Here is a 14,692-nt window from a genome sequence, read left to right as displayed (position 1 = left end):
CGGTCCAAACCTACGACCGCTTCCATCCGGAAGGACAGGGGCAGCGTATACATGGGAACACCGCCACCTTCAAGATCCCCTCCAAGCTACTCAAAATCCTGACTTGGAAATATTTCACCCTTCCTTCACTTTTGCTGAGTCAAAATCATGGAATTTCTTCCCTCAGGGTGATGTGGGTCACCCACAGCACATGTACTGCAGAGGCTGAAGAAGGCAGCGCACTACCACCTTCTCGACGGCAACCACGGATGGGCAAGAAATGCTGGTCCAGCCAGTGAACCCCACAGCCCACTAGTGATGACGGGATAACGTTGGAACAGACCGGGCCTTACATGAATACTGCTGGTAACAACATTCAATATCAGGGGTGGGGTGCTGAGATGGTCTCTTATTGGAGACGATCATTTCCTGGCAATTGTGGGGCGCCAACGTTACTTGTCACTTGTCAGCCCAAGTCTGGATACCGTCCGACATCCCGTTGTACTTGTGGAGCACTGCTTCAGCATCTGACGAGCGACGTGCGACAGTCCAGGCACAAAGGACACAGTCATCCTGAAGAAAACGACAGAATGCAAATACAGCGGAAGACATCATGCAAAGGAGAACAAGTTCCTGCAGGGAAAGCGCAGCTTTGACTGCACGAAGCAAAAGTGAAAGACACAGGCAGACAGAGCGAATGAGCACGCAGTTAAAAGGACCTTGGGGGCTTCATGAATGGCAGCGTCAGAGTGCAGGGCTGCGGGCAGCCTCTGCCGGCTGCAAAAGCCTACTGCACCTGGTATTCCCAGGCGGTCTCCCATCCAAGTACTAACCAGGCCTGAGTCTGCTTAGCTTCCGAGATCAGACGAGATCGGGCGTTTTCAGACTAGTATGGCCGTAGGCGCTGACTGCCAGCATTTCTGACATCTTGCAAGCACGTAGCCCAGTTTTCATTCCCTTCTACGCACTGCGGCATTTCACTGCACCCACAAATTTATAGCGCACTATTCCTCTCCTCGTGCTCTCCAACCTATTCTCCTTCTCTCCGCTCTCACAGGCACAGACTACAACTCTTACACTCTCCAGAACAACACACTCTCACAAATCACACACCACAAACACAGTCAACGTCGTCATGGCTCGTCCCATTCTGGCCTTAACTCCATCCATCCGCGCGGCCTCACGACACCAAACATACGTCACCCCCACCGTTAACAATTCTCTCAATAACTCACCGGATAAATCGCATCAAGCCGGCGCCACTGCTTTCAGCCTTCTTCGTTATCGCACTTACATCTTCAAATCTGCCCTTCTTGCACCAGGTACTACCTCACCCACACACACACTCACTCACCCCCTCCCTCACTCATTCACTCCAAATATCTGCTCCCACATCACTGACAGTGCCCACCCTCGGGAGGCGGCTTTTTCTCCCGGACACTCTGGCCAATTCTGCTCACAGACCACCCCGGGCTCTTTTGCCACGAGTCCACGTGCTTTCTCAACATGTCTTTTCTCCTGTGTTCGCAAACAACTTTTACAAACGCCACAACCCTCTTTCCGTGTCTTGCTGGTCCTACCCACCAACCCAGCAAGCTCTCCATTACAGACACAAGATCACAACATTACGCAGCAACTCCTCCGCCCTCTCTTAACACAGCTCGCACTAATACACCCGCGCACGCTCACCCACTTACACACTCGCACAGCACACTGGCCAGCTTCAGCTTGCCCCTCCATCGAGGTGCTGCTTATTGCCAGCTGAAAACGGGCACCACCTCAGACAAACTGAAAGCATCTCGGTGAATAACGGGAGAGTTTTGATTCGCACTGGAGAAGGGGATAGTTCCATTTGAGACAGCAGCAAGTAAACAGCTACTATCAGGAACACAACAACAGCTCTCTAAAGCACAAATGCAAAACACACAGCGCAGTGAATAAGGTCAGTGAGATACGAGGATCAACAGCCGTGCGGGAATACAACGTAGAAACTTGGCTTCGAGACGGCATTCGGATTCAAGTACGATCAAGTGCAAAGCGTCTTTCTTTCTTTGCTTGCTGTCAGGCTCTTGGCTGCATCTATCAGGTACTCATGCTGCAGACAACCATCTTAACAGCACTTCAACTGCAAGGATAATATTAAACTACAAAGTCTACAGAAAAGCTTTACAACAATGTTGCCGGCACTGGAGGCTTTGAATTCTACGCACAGGCCGCATAGGCTGGGACAGTTTTCCCTGAAGCGTTGAAGGTTGAAAGGCGACCTTACAAAGGTTCAGGAAATCAACAGGGGCATACATAAGGTGAACAGCCAGGGTCTTTTCCCCAGGACAGGGGGGTCCAAAATTGGACAGCGTACGTTTACGGTGAAAGCAGAAAGGTTTAAAACTGACCTGACGGCTAACTTTTTCATACCCATAGTGGCGTGCACATGGAACAAGCTGCCAGAGCAAGTGCTAAAGTCAGGTACAATCACAACGTTTCAAAGACATTCGGTCAGGTACGTGGATACGAAAGTCGTGGAGGGATACGGGCCAAATGAAAGCAAGTGCGACTGGTTTAGTTAAAAACACCTGGTCAGCGTGGACAATTTGGCCCAAAGGCTCTGTTGCCATGCTGTGTGGCTCTATGACCCTATGCAATTCACAATGAACTGCTTTCTGCCGATCTCACAGCATGCTGTCAGACGTGAAGCTGGTCCTAGGTACTCATGATCTGTACAAAAAAAACGCACGACTACTAACAGAGAGAGACACAGCAATGTTCCCAGCTGTCAAGGCTGCAACAGGCAACTGAATCACAAAGGAAACTGCCCAAAGCTGAAACACTGTGAGAGGTACAACGGCTGCACATCTTCCCCTCCCAGTTCCATGGCGATATGAAGCAAACGGGCAATCTGCCCACGCGCAACGGCAAAATTATAAGCTACCATTTCTTTAACAAGCTACAGCAGCAACACACCGCCGCACTCTTGTTGTGATCGGAAAGGGACTCGTTCAAACTGTCGTCACCATGAACTTTGCCGACGAGCACAAAACAGACACTACAGAAAATTCAAAAGCTTTGAAATCCCACTTTGACACCTAGGTGAATGTCGCTGATGAATGACAGACGTTCAACGCGAAGGGTAAAAAAAACACTCTGCTGGTCAATATGTGGTCGCAGCGACCAAGTTGACAGAATCCTGTGCTTTTGCGGAATTAAAAATGATTTCAAGACAGACTGAGGAGGCATAATCCCCCAGTATCAACATCCGCGGTGGGGGGTACCAGATCAGAGGCTAGCAATACTGCAGCGAGTAACTCACCTCCTGTCACCCCAACGGCTGTCCACGCAGGAGCGTGATGGAATACTCTCCGCTCGCCTGGATGAGTGCACTCAAGGAGGCTGACATCATCCAGGACCAAGCAGTGCGCCTGATCGCCACGACATCCACAAACATCCACTCCCTACACCACCGACGCTTAGTCGCAGCAGTGTATACTGCCAACAAAATGCACTTCTGAAACTCACCAGAAATCCACGTAGACCACGGTCCAAACCTACGACCGCTTCCATCCGGAAGGACAGGGGCAGCGTATACATGGGAACACCGCCACCTTCAAGATCCCCTCCAAGCTACTCAAAATCCTGACTTGGAAATATTTCACCCTTCCTTCACTTTTGCTGAGTCAAAATCATGGAATTTCTTCCCTCAGGGTGATGTGGGTCACCCACAGCACATGTACTGCAGAGGCTGAAGAAGGCAGCGCACTCCCACCTTCTCGACGGCAACCACGGATGGGCAAGAAATGCTGGTCCAGCCAGTGAACCCCACAGCCCACTAGTGATGACGGGATAACGTTGGAACAGACCGGGCCTTACATGAATACTGCTGGTAACAACATTCAATATCAGGGGTGGGGTGCTGAGATGGTCTCTTGTTGGAGACGATCATTTCCTGGCAATTGTGGGGCGCCAACGTTACTTGTCACTCGTCAGCCCAAGTCTGGATACCGTCCGACATCCCGTTGTACTTGTGGAGCACTGCTTCAGCATCTGACGAGCGACGTGCGACAGTCCAGGCACAAAGGACACAGTCATCCTGAAGAAAACGACAGAATGCAAATACAGCGGAAGACATCATGCAAAGGAGAACAAGTTCCTGCAGGGAAAGCGCAGCTTTGACTGCACGAAGCAAAAGTGAAAGACACAGGCAGACAGAGCGAATGAGCACGCAGTTAAAAGGACCTTGGTGGCTTCATGAATGGCAGCGTCAGAGTGCAGGGCTGCGGGCAGCCTCTGCTGGCTGCAAAAGCCTACTGCACCTGGTATTCCCAGGCGGTCTCCCATCCAAGTACTAACCAGGCCTGAGTCTGCTTAGCTTCCGAGATCAGACGAGATCGGGCGTTTTCAGACTAGTATGGCCGTAGGCGCTGACTGCCAGCATTTCTGACATCTTGCAAGCACGTAGCCCAGTTTTCATTCCCTTCTACGCACTGCGGCATTTCACTGCACCCACAAATTTATAGCGCACTATTCCTCTCCTCGTGCTCTCCAACCTATTCTCCTTCTCTCCGCTCTCACAGGCACAGACTACAACTCTTACACTCTCCAGAACAACACACTCTCACAAATCACACACCACAAACACAGTCAACGTCGTCATGGCTCGTCCCATTCTGGCCTTAACTCCATCCATCCGCGCGGCCTCACGACACCAAACATACGTCACCCCCACCGTTAACAATTCTCTCAATAACTCACCGGATAAATCGCATCAAGCCGGCGCCACTGCTTTCAGCCTTCTTCGTTATCGCACTTACATCTTCAAATCTGCCCTTCTTGCACCAGGTACTACCTCACCCACACACACACTCACTCACACCCTCCCTCACTCATTCACTCCAAATATCTGCTCCCACATCACTGACAGTGCCCACCCTCGGGAGGCGGCTTTTTCTCCCGGACACTCTGGCCAATTCTGCTCACAGACCACCCCGGGCTCTTTTGCCACGAGTCCACGTGCTTTCTCAACATGTCTTTTCTCCTGTGTTCGCAAACAACTTTTACAAACGCCACAACCCTCTTTCCGTGTCTTGCTGGTCCTACCCACCAACCCAGCAAGCTCTCCATTACAGACACAAGATCACAACATTACGCAGCAACTCCTCCGCCCTCTCTTAACACAGCTCGCACTAATACACCCGCGCACGCTCACCCACTTACACACTCGCACAGCACACTGGCCAGCTTCAGCTTGCCCCTCCATCGAGGTGCTGCTTATTGCCAGCTGAAAACGGGCACCACCTCAGACAAACTGAAAGCATCTCGGTGAATAACGGGAGAGTGTTGCTTCGCACTGGAGAAGGGGATAGTTCCATTTGAGACAGCAGCAAGTAAACAGCTACTATCAGGAACACAACAACAGCTCTCGAAAGCACAAATGCAAAACACACAGCGCAGTGAATAAGGTCAGTGAGATACGAGGATCAACAGCCGTGCGGGAATACAACGTAGAAACTTGGCTTCGAGACGGCATTCGGATTCAAGCACGATCAAGTGCAAAGCGTCTTTCTTTCTTTGCTTGCTGTCAGGCTCTTGGCTGCATCTATCAGGTACTCATGCTGCAGACAACCATCTTAACAGCACTTCAACTGCAAGGATAATATTAAACTACAAAGTCTACAGAAAAGCTTTACAACAATGTTGCCGGCACTGGAGGCTTTGAATTCTACGCACAGGCCGCATAGGCTGGGACAGTTTTCCCTGAAGCGTTGAAGGTTGAAAGGCGACCTTGCAAAGGTTCAGGAAATCAACAGGGGCATACATAAGGTGAACAGCCAGGGTCTTTTCCCCAGGACAGGGGGGTCCAAAATTGGACAGCGTACGTTTACGGTGAAAGCAGAAAGGTTTAAAACTGACCTGACGGCTAACTTTTTCATACCCATAGTGGCGTGCACATGAACAAGCTGCCAGAGCAAGTGCTAAAGTCAGGTACAATCACAACGTTTCAAAGACATTCGGTCAGGTACGTGGATACGAAAGTCGTGGAGGGATACAGGGCCAAATGAAAGCAAGTGCGACTGGTTTAGTTAAAAACACCTGGTCAGCGTGGACAATTTGGCCCAAAGGCTCTGTTGCCATGCTGTGTGGCTCTATGACCCTATGCAATTCACAATGAACTGCTTTCTGCCGATCTCACAGCATGCTGTCAGACGTGAAGCTGGTCCTAGGTACTCATGAGCTGTACAAAAAAAACGCACGACTACTAACAGAGAGAGACACAGCAATGTTCCCAGCTGTCAAGGCTGCAACAGGCAACTGAATCACAAAGGAAACTGCCCAAAGCTGAAACACTGTGAGAGGTACAACGGCTGCACATCTTCCCCTCCCAGTTCCATGGCGATATGAAGCAAACGGGCAATCTGCCCACGCGCAACGGCAAAATTATAAGCTACCATTTCTTTAACAAGCTACAGCAGCAACACACCGCCGCACTCTTGTTGTGATCGGAGAGGGACTCGTTCAAACTGTCGTCACCATGAACTTTGCCGACGAGCACAAAACAGACACTACAGAAAATTCAAAAGCTTTGAAATCCCACTTTGACACCTAGGTGAATGTCGCTGATGAATGACAGACGTTCAACGCGAAGGGTAAAAAAAACACTCTGCTGGTCAATATGTGGCCTCAGCGACCAGGTTCGCAGAATCCTGTGCTTTTGTGGAATTAAAAATGATTTCAAGACAGACTGAGGAGGCATAATCCCCCAGTATCAACATCCGCGGTGGGGGGGTACCAGATCAGAGGCTAGCAATACTGCAGCGAGTAACTCACCTCCTGTCACCCCAACGGCTGTCCACGCAGGAGCGTGATGGAATACTCTCCGCTCGCCTGGATGAGTGCACTCAAGGAGGCTGACATCATCCAGGACCAAGCAGTGCGCCTGATCGCCACGACATCCACAAACATCCACTCCCTACACCACCGACGCTTAGTCGCAGCAGTGTATACTGCCAACAAAATGCACTTCTGAAACTCACCAGAAATCCACGTAGACCACGGTCGAAACCTACGACCGCTTCCATCCGGAAGGACAGGGGCAGCGTATACATGGGAACACCGCCACCTTCAAGATCCCCTCCAAGCTACTCAAAATCCTGACTTGGAAATATTTCACCCTTCCTTCACTTTTGCTGAGTCAAAATCATGGAATTTCTTCCCTCAGGGTGATGTGGGTCACCCACAGCACATGTACTGCAGAGGCTGAAGAAGGCAGCGCACTCCCACCTTCTCGACGGCAACCACGGATGGGCAAGAAATGCTGGTCCAGCCAGTGAACCCCACAGCCCACTAGTGATGACGGGATAACGTTGGAACAGACCGGGCCTTACATGAATACTGCTGGTAACAACATTCAATATCAGGGGTGGGGTGCTGAGATGGTCTCTTGTTGGAGACGATCATTTCCTGGCAATTGTGGGGCGCCAACGTTACTTGTCACTCGTCAGCCCAAGTCTGGATACCGTCCGACATCCCGTTGTACTTGTGGAGCACTGCTTCAGCATCTGACGAGCGACGTGCGACAGTCCAGGCACAAAGGACACAGTCATCCTGAAGAAAACGACAGAATGCAAATACAGCGGAAGACATCATGCAAAGGAGAACAAGTTCCTGCAGGGAAAGCGCAGCTTTGACTGCACGAAGCAAAAGTGAAAGACACAGGCAGACAGAGCGAATGAGCACGCAGTTAAAAGGACCTTGGTGGCTTCATGAATGGCAGCGTCAGAGTGCAGGGCTGCGGGCAGCCTCTGCTGGCTGCAAAAGCCTACTGCACCTGGTATTCCCAGGCGGTCTCCCATCCAAGTACTAACCAGGCCTGAGTCTGCTTAGCTTCCGAGATCAGACGAGATCGGGCGTTTTCAGACTAGTATGGCCGTAGGCGCTGACTGCCAGCATTTCTGACATCTTGCAAGCACGTAGCCCAGTTTTCATTCCCTTCTACGCACTGCGGCATTTCACTGCACCCACAAATTTATAGCGCACTATTCCTCTCCTCGTGCTCTCCAACCTATTCTCCTTCTCTCCGCTCTCACAGGCACAGACTACAACTCTTACACTCTCCAGAACAACACACTCTCACAAATCACACACCACAAACACAGTCAACGTCGTCATGGCTCGTCCCATTCTGGCCTTAACTCCATCCATCCGCGCGGCCTCACGACACCAAACATACGTCACCCCCACCGTTAACAATTCTCTCAATAACTCACCGGATAAATCGCATCAAGCCGGCGCCACTGCTTTCAGCCTTCTTCGTTATCGCACTTACATCTTCAAATCTGCCCTTCTTGCACCAGGTACTACCTCACCCACACACACACTCACTCACACCCTCCCTCACTCATTCACTCCAAATATCTGCTCCCACATCACTGACAGTGCCCACCCTCGGGAGGCGGCTTTTTCTCCCGGACACTCTGGCCAATTCTGCTCACAGACCACCCCGGGCTCTTTTGCCACGAGTCCACGTGCTTTCTCAACATGTCTTTTCTCCTGTGTTCGCAAACAACTTTTACAAACGCCACAACCCTCTTTCCGTGTCTTGCTGGTCCTACCCACCAACCCAGCAAGCTCTCCATTACAGACACAAGATCACAACATTACGCAGCAACTCCTCCGCCCTCTCTTAACACAGCTCGCACTAATACACCCGCGCACGCTCACCCACTTACACACTCGCACAGCACACTGGCCAGCTTCAGCTTGCCCCTCCATCGAGGTGCTGCTTATTGCCAGCTGAAAACGGGCACCACCTCAGACAAACTGAAAGCATCTCGGTGAATAACGGGAGAGTTTTGATTCGCACTGGAGAAGGGGATAGTTCCATTTGAGACAGCAGCAAGTAAACAGCTACTATCAGGAACACAACAACAGCTCTCTAAAGCACAAATGCAAAACACACAGCGCAGTGAATAAGGTCAGTGAGATACGAGGATCAACAGCCGTGCGGGAATACAACGTAGAAACTTGGCTTCGAGACGGCATTCGGATTCAAGTACGATCAAGTGCAAAGCGTCTTTCTTTCTTTGCTTGCTGTCAGGCTCTTGGCTGCATCTATCAGGTACTCATGCTGCAGACAACCATCTTAACAGCACTTCAACTGCAAGGATAATATTAAACTACAAAGTCTACAGAAAAGCTTTACAACAATGTTGCCGGCACTGGAGGCTTTGAATTCTACGCACAGGCCGCATAGGCTGGGACAGTTTTCCCTGAAGCGTTGAAGGTTGAAAGGCGACCTTGCAAAGGTTCAGGAAATCAACAGGGGCATACATAAGGTGAACAGCCAGGGTCTTTTCCCCAGGACAGGGGGGTCCAAAATTGGACAGCGTACGTTTACGGTGAAAGCAGAAAGGTTTAAAACTGACCTGACGGCTAACTTTTTCATACCCATAGTGGCGTGCACATGAACAAGCTGCCAGAGCAAGTGCTAAAGTCAGGTACAATCACAACGTTTCAAAGACATTCGGTCAGGTACGTGGATACGAAAGTCGTGGAGGGATACAGGGCCAAATGAAAGCAAGTGCGACTGGTTTAGTTAAAAACACCTGGTCAGCGTGGACAATTTGGCCCAAAGGCTCTGTTGCCATGCTGTGTGGCTCTATGACCCTATGCAATTCACAATGAACTGCTTTCTGCCGATCTCACAGCATGCTGTCAGACGTGAAGCTGGTCCTAGGTACTCATGAGCTGTACAAAAAAAACGCACGACTACTAACAGAGAGAGACACAGCAATGTTCCCAGCTGTCAAGGCTGCAACAGGCAACTGAATCACAAAGGAAACTGCCCAAAGCTGAAACACTGTGAGAGGTACAACGGCTGCACATCTTCCCCTCCCAGTTCCATGGCGATATGAAGCAAACGGGCAATCTGCCCACGCGCAACGGCAAAATTATAAGCTACCATTTCTTTAACAAGCTACAGCAGCAACACACCGCCGCACTCTTGTTGTGATCGGAGAGGGACTCGTTCAAACTGTCGTCACCATGAACTTTGCCGACGAGCACAAAACAGACACTACAGAAAATTCAAAAGCTTTGAAATCCCACTTTGACACCTAGGTGAATGTCGCTGATGAATGACAGACGTTCAACGCGAAGGGTAAAAAAAACACTCTGCTGGTCAATATGTGGCCTCAGCGACCAGGTTCGCAGAATCCTGTGCTTTTGTGGAATTAAAAATGATTTCAAGACAGACTGAGGAGGCATAATCCCCCAGTATCAACATCCGCGGTGGGGGGGTACCAGATCAGAGGCTAGCAATACTGCAGCGAGTAACTCACCTCCTGTCACCCCAACGGCTGTCCACGCAGGAGCGTGATGGAATACTCTCCGCTCGCCTGGATGAGTGCACTCAAGGAGGCTGACATCATCCAGGACCAAGCAGTGCGCCTGATCGCCACGACATCCACAAACATCCACTCCCTACACCACCGACGCTTAGTCGCAGCAGTGTATACTGCCAACAAAATGCACTTCTGAAACTCACCAGAAATCCACGTAGACCACGGTCGAAACCTACGACCGCTTCCATCCGGAAGGACAGGGGCAGCGTATACATGGGAACACCGCCACCTTCAAGATCCCCTCCAAGCTACTCAAAATCCTGACTTGGAAATATTTCACCCTTCCTTCACTTTTGCTGAGTCAAAATCATGGAATTTCTTCCCTCAGGGTGATGTGGGTCACCCACAGCACATGTACTGCAGAGGCTGAAGAAGGCAGCGCACTCCCACCTTCTCGACGGCAACCACGGATGGGCAAGAAATGCTGGTCCAGCCAGTGAACCCCACAGCCCACTAGTGATGACGGGATAACGTTGGAACAGACCGGGCCTTACATGAATACTGCTGGTAACAACATTCAATATCAGGGGTGGGGTGCTGAGATGGTCTCTTGTTGGAGACGATCATTTCCTGGCAATTGTGGGGCGCCAACGTTACTTGTCACTCGTCAGCCCAAGTCTGGATACCGTCCGACATCCCGTTGTACTTGTGGAGCACTGCTTCAGCATCTGACGAGCGACGTGCGACAGTCCAGGCACAAAGGACACAGTCATCCTGAAGAAAACGACAGAATGCAAATACAGCGGAAGACATCATGCAAAGGAGAACAAGTTCCTGCAGGGAAAGCGCAGCTTTGACTGCACGAAGCAAAAGTGAAAGACACAGGCAGACAGAGCGAATGAGCACGCAGTTAAAAGGACCTTGGTGGCTTCATGAATGGCAGCGTCAGAGTGCAGGGCTGCGGGCAGCCTCTGCTGGCTGCAAAAGCCTACTGCACCTGGTATTCCCAGGCGGTCTCCCATCCAAGTACTAACCAGGCCTGAGTCTGCTTAGCTTCCGAGATCAGACGAGATCGGGCGTTTTCAGACTAGTATGGCCGTAGGCGCTGACTGCCAGCATTTCTGACATCTTGCAAGCACGTAGCCCAGTTTTCATTCCCTTCTACGCACTGCGGCATTTCACTGCACCCACAAATTTATAGCGCACTATTCCTCTCCTCGTGCTCTCCAACCTATTCTCCTTCTCTCCGCTCTCACAGGCACAGACTACAACTCTTACACTCTCCAGAACAACACACTCTCACAAATCACACACCACAAACACAGTCAACGTCGTCATGGCTCGTCCCATTCTGGCCTTAACTCCATCCATCCGCGCGGCCTCACGACACCAAACATACGTCACCCCCACCGTTAACAATTCTCTCAATAACTCACCGGATAAATCGCATCAAGCCGGCGCCACTGCTTTCAGCCTTCTTCGTTATCGCACTTACATCTTCAAATCTGCCCTTCTTGCACCAGGTACTACCTCACCCACACACACACTCACTCACACCCTCCCTCACTCATTCACTCCAAATATCTGCTCCCACATCACTGACAGTGCCCACCCTCGGGAGGCGGCTTTTTCTCCCGGACACTCTGGCCAATTCTGCTCACAGACCACCCCGGGCTCTTTTGCCACGAGTCCACGTGCTTTCTCAACATGTCTTTTCTCCTGTGTTCGCAAACAACTTTTACAAACGCCACAACCCTCTTTCCGTGTCTTGCTGGTCCTACCCACCAACCCAGCAAGCTCTCCATTACAGACACAAGATCACAACATTACGCAGCAACTCCTCCGCCCTCTCTTAACACAGCTCGCACTAATACACCCGCGCACGCTCACCCACTTACACACTCGCACAGCACACTGGCCAGCTTCAGCTTGCCCCTCCATCGAGGTGCTGCTTATTGCCAGCTGAAAACGGGCACCACCTCAGACAAACTGAAAGCATCTCGGTGAATAACGGGAGAGTTTTGATTCGCACTGGAGAAGGGGATAGTTCCATTTGAGACAGCAGCAAGTAAACAGCTACTATCAGGAACACAACAACAGCTCTCTAAAGCACAAATGCAAAACACACAGCGCAGTGAATAAGGTCAGTGAGATACGAGGATCAACAGCCGTGCGGGAATACAACGTAGAAACTTGGCTTCGAGACGGCATTCGGATTCAAGTACGATCAAGTGCAAAGCGTCTTTCTTTCTTTGCTTGCTGTCAGGCTCTTGGCTGCATCTATCAGGTACTCATGCTGCAGACAACCATCTTAACAGCACTTCAACTGCAAGGATAATATTAAACTACAAAGTCTACAGAAAAGCTTTACAACAATGTTGCCGGCACTGGAGGCTTTGAATTCTACGCACAGGCCGCATAGGCTGGGACAGTTTTCCCTGAAGCGTTGAAGGTTGAAAGGCGACCTTGCAAAGGTTCAGGAAATCAACAGGGGCATACATAAGGTGAACAGCCAGGGTCTTTTCCCCAGGACAGGGGGGTCCAAAATTGGACAGCGTACGTTTACGGTGAAAGCAGAAAGGTTTAAAACTGACCTGACGGCTAACTTTTTCATACCCATAGTGGCGTGCACATGAACAAGCTGCCAGAGCAAGTGCTAAAGTCAGGTACAATCACAACGTTTCAAAGACATTCGGTCAGGTACGTGGATACGAAAGTCGTGGAGGGATACAGGGCCAAATGAAAGCAAGTGCGACTGGTTTAGTTAAAAACACCTGGTCAGCGTGGACAATTTGGCCCAAAGGCTCTGTTGCCATGCTGTGTGGCTCTATGACCCTATGCAATTCACAATGAACTGCTTTCTGCCGATCTCACAGCATGCTGTCAGACGTGAAGCTGGTCCTAGGTACTCATGAGCTGTACAAAAAAAACGCACGACTACTAACAGAGAGAGACACAGCAATGTTCCCAGCTGTCAAGGCTGCAACAGGCAACTGAATCACAAAGGAAACTGCCCAAAGCTGAAACACTGTGAGAGGTACAACGGCTGCACATCTTCCCCTCCCAGTTCCATGGCGATATGAAGCAAACGGGCAATCTGCCCACGCGCAACGGCAAAATTATAAGCTACCATTTCTTTAACAAGCTACAGCAGCAACACACCGCCGCACTCTTGTTGTGATCGGAGAGGGACTCGTTCAAACTGTCGTCACCATGAACTTTGCCGACGAGCACAAAACAGACACTACAGAAAATTCAAAAGCTTTGAAATCCCACTTTGACACCTAGGTGAATGTCGCTGATGAATGACAGACGTTCAACGCGAAGGGTAAAAAAAACACTCTGCTGGTCAATATGTGGCCTCAGCGACCAGGTTCGCAGAATCCTGTGCTTTTGTGGAATTAAAAATGATTTCAAGACAGACTGAGGAGGCATAATCCCCCAGTATCAACATCCGCGGTGGGGGGGTACCAGATCAGAGGCTAGCAATACTGCAGCGAGTAACTCACCTCCTGTCACCCCAACGGCTGTCCACGCAGGAGCGTGATGGAATACTCTCCGCTCGCCTGGATGAGTGCACTCAAGGAGGCTGACATCATCCAGGACCAAGCAGTGCGCCTGATCGCCACGACATCCACAAACATCCACTCCCTACACCACCGACGCTTAGTCGCAGCAGTGTATACTGCCAACAAAATGCACTTCTGAAACTCACCAGAAATCCACGTAGACCACGGTCGAAACCTACGACCGCTTCCATCCGGAAGGACAGGGGCAGCGTATACATGGGAACACCGCCACCTTCAAGATCCCCTCCAAGCTACTCAAAATCCTGACTTGGAAATATTTCACCCTTCCTTCACTTTTGCTGAGTCAAAATCATGGAATTTCTTCCCTCAGGGTGATGTGGGTCACCCACAGCACATGTACTGCAGAGGCTGAAGAAGGCAGCGCACTCCCACCTTCTCGACGGCAACCACGGATGGGCAAGAAATGCTGGTCCAGCCAGTGAACCCCACAGCCCACTAGTGATGACGGGATAACGTTGGAACAGACCGGGCCTTACATGAATACTGCTGGTAACAACATTCAATATCAGGGGTGGGGTGCTGAGATGGTCTCTTGTTGGAGACGATCATTTCCTGGCAATTGTGGGGCGCCAACGTTACTTGTCACTCGTCAGCCCAAGTCTGGATACCGTCCGACATCCCGTTGTACTTGTGGAGCACTGCTTCAGCATCTGACGAGCGACGTGCGACAGTCCAGGCACAAAGGACACAGTCATCCTGAAGAAAACGACAGAATGCAAATACAGCGGAAGACATCATGCAAAGGAGAACAAGTTCCTGCAGGGAAAGCGCAGCTTTGACTGCACGAAG

The 14,692-nt window shown here is 50.7% G+C and overlaps 4 non-coding genes across 4 annotated transcripts; all 4 read right to left on the bottom strand.

Annotated features, from left to right (window-relative positions):
• Nucleotides 1-763: 763 nt before the first annotated feature.
• Nucleotides 764-882, bottom strand: LOC132211041 (5S ribosomal RNA). Its single transcript, XR_009447348.1, has one exon. It is a non-coding gene; the product is annotated as a 5S ribosomal RNA (ribosomal RNA).
• A 3,392-nt stretch (nt 883-4,274) lies between these two features.
• On the bottom strand, nt 4,275-4,393 carry LOC132211040 (5S ribosomal RNA). The gene has a single exon (XR_009447347.1). It is a non-coding gene; the product is annotated as a 5S ribosomal RNA (ribosomal RNA).
• Nucleotides 4,394-7,786: 3,393 nt separating this feature from the next.
• LOC132211039 (5S ribosomal RNA) lies at nt 7,787-7,905 on the bottom strand. Its single transcript, XR_009447346.1, has one exon. It is a non-coding gene; the product is annotated as a 5S ribosomal RNA (ribosomal RNA).
• A 3,393-nt stretch (nt 7,906-11,298) lies between these two features.
• On the bottom strand, nt 11,299-11,417 carry LOC132211038 (5S ribosomal RNA). The gene has a single exon (XR_009447345.1). It is a non-coding gene; the product is annotated as a 5S ribosomal RNA (ribosomal RNA).
• Nucleotides 11,418-14,692: the final 3,275 nt, after the last annotated feature.

The sequence above is a fragment of the Stegostoma tigrinum genome, chromosome 27, assembly GCF_030684315.1.
Source record: "Stegostoma tigrinum isolate sSteTig4 chromosome 27, sSteTig4.hap1, whole genome shotgun sequence".
Classification (NCBI taxonomy): Eukaryota; Metazoa; Chordata; class Chondrichthyes; order Orectolobiformes; family Stegostomatidae; genus Stegostoma; species Stegostoma tigrinum.
Note: the sequence above shows the minus strand (reverse complement) of the source record. Positions and strands in the feature narration are given on the sequence as shown.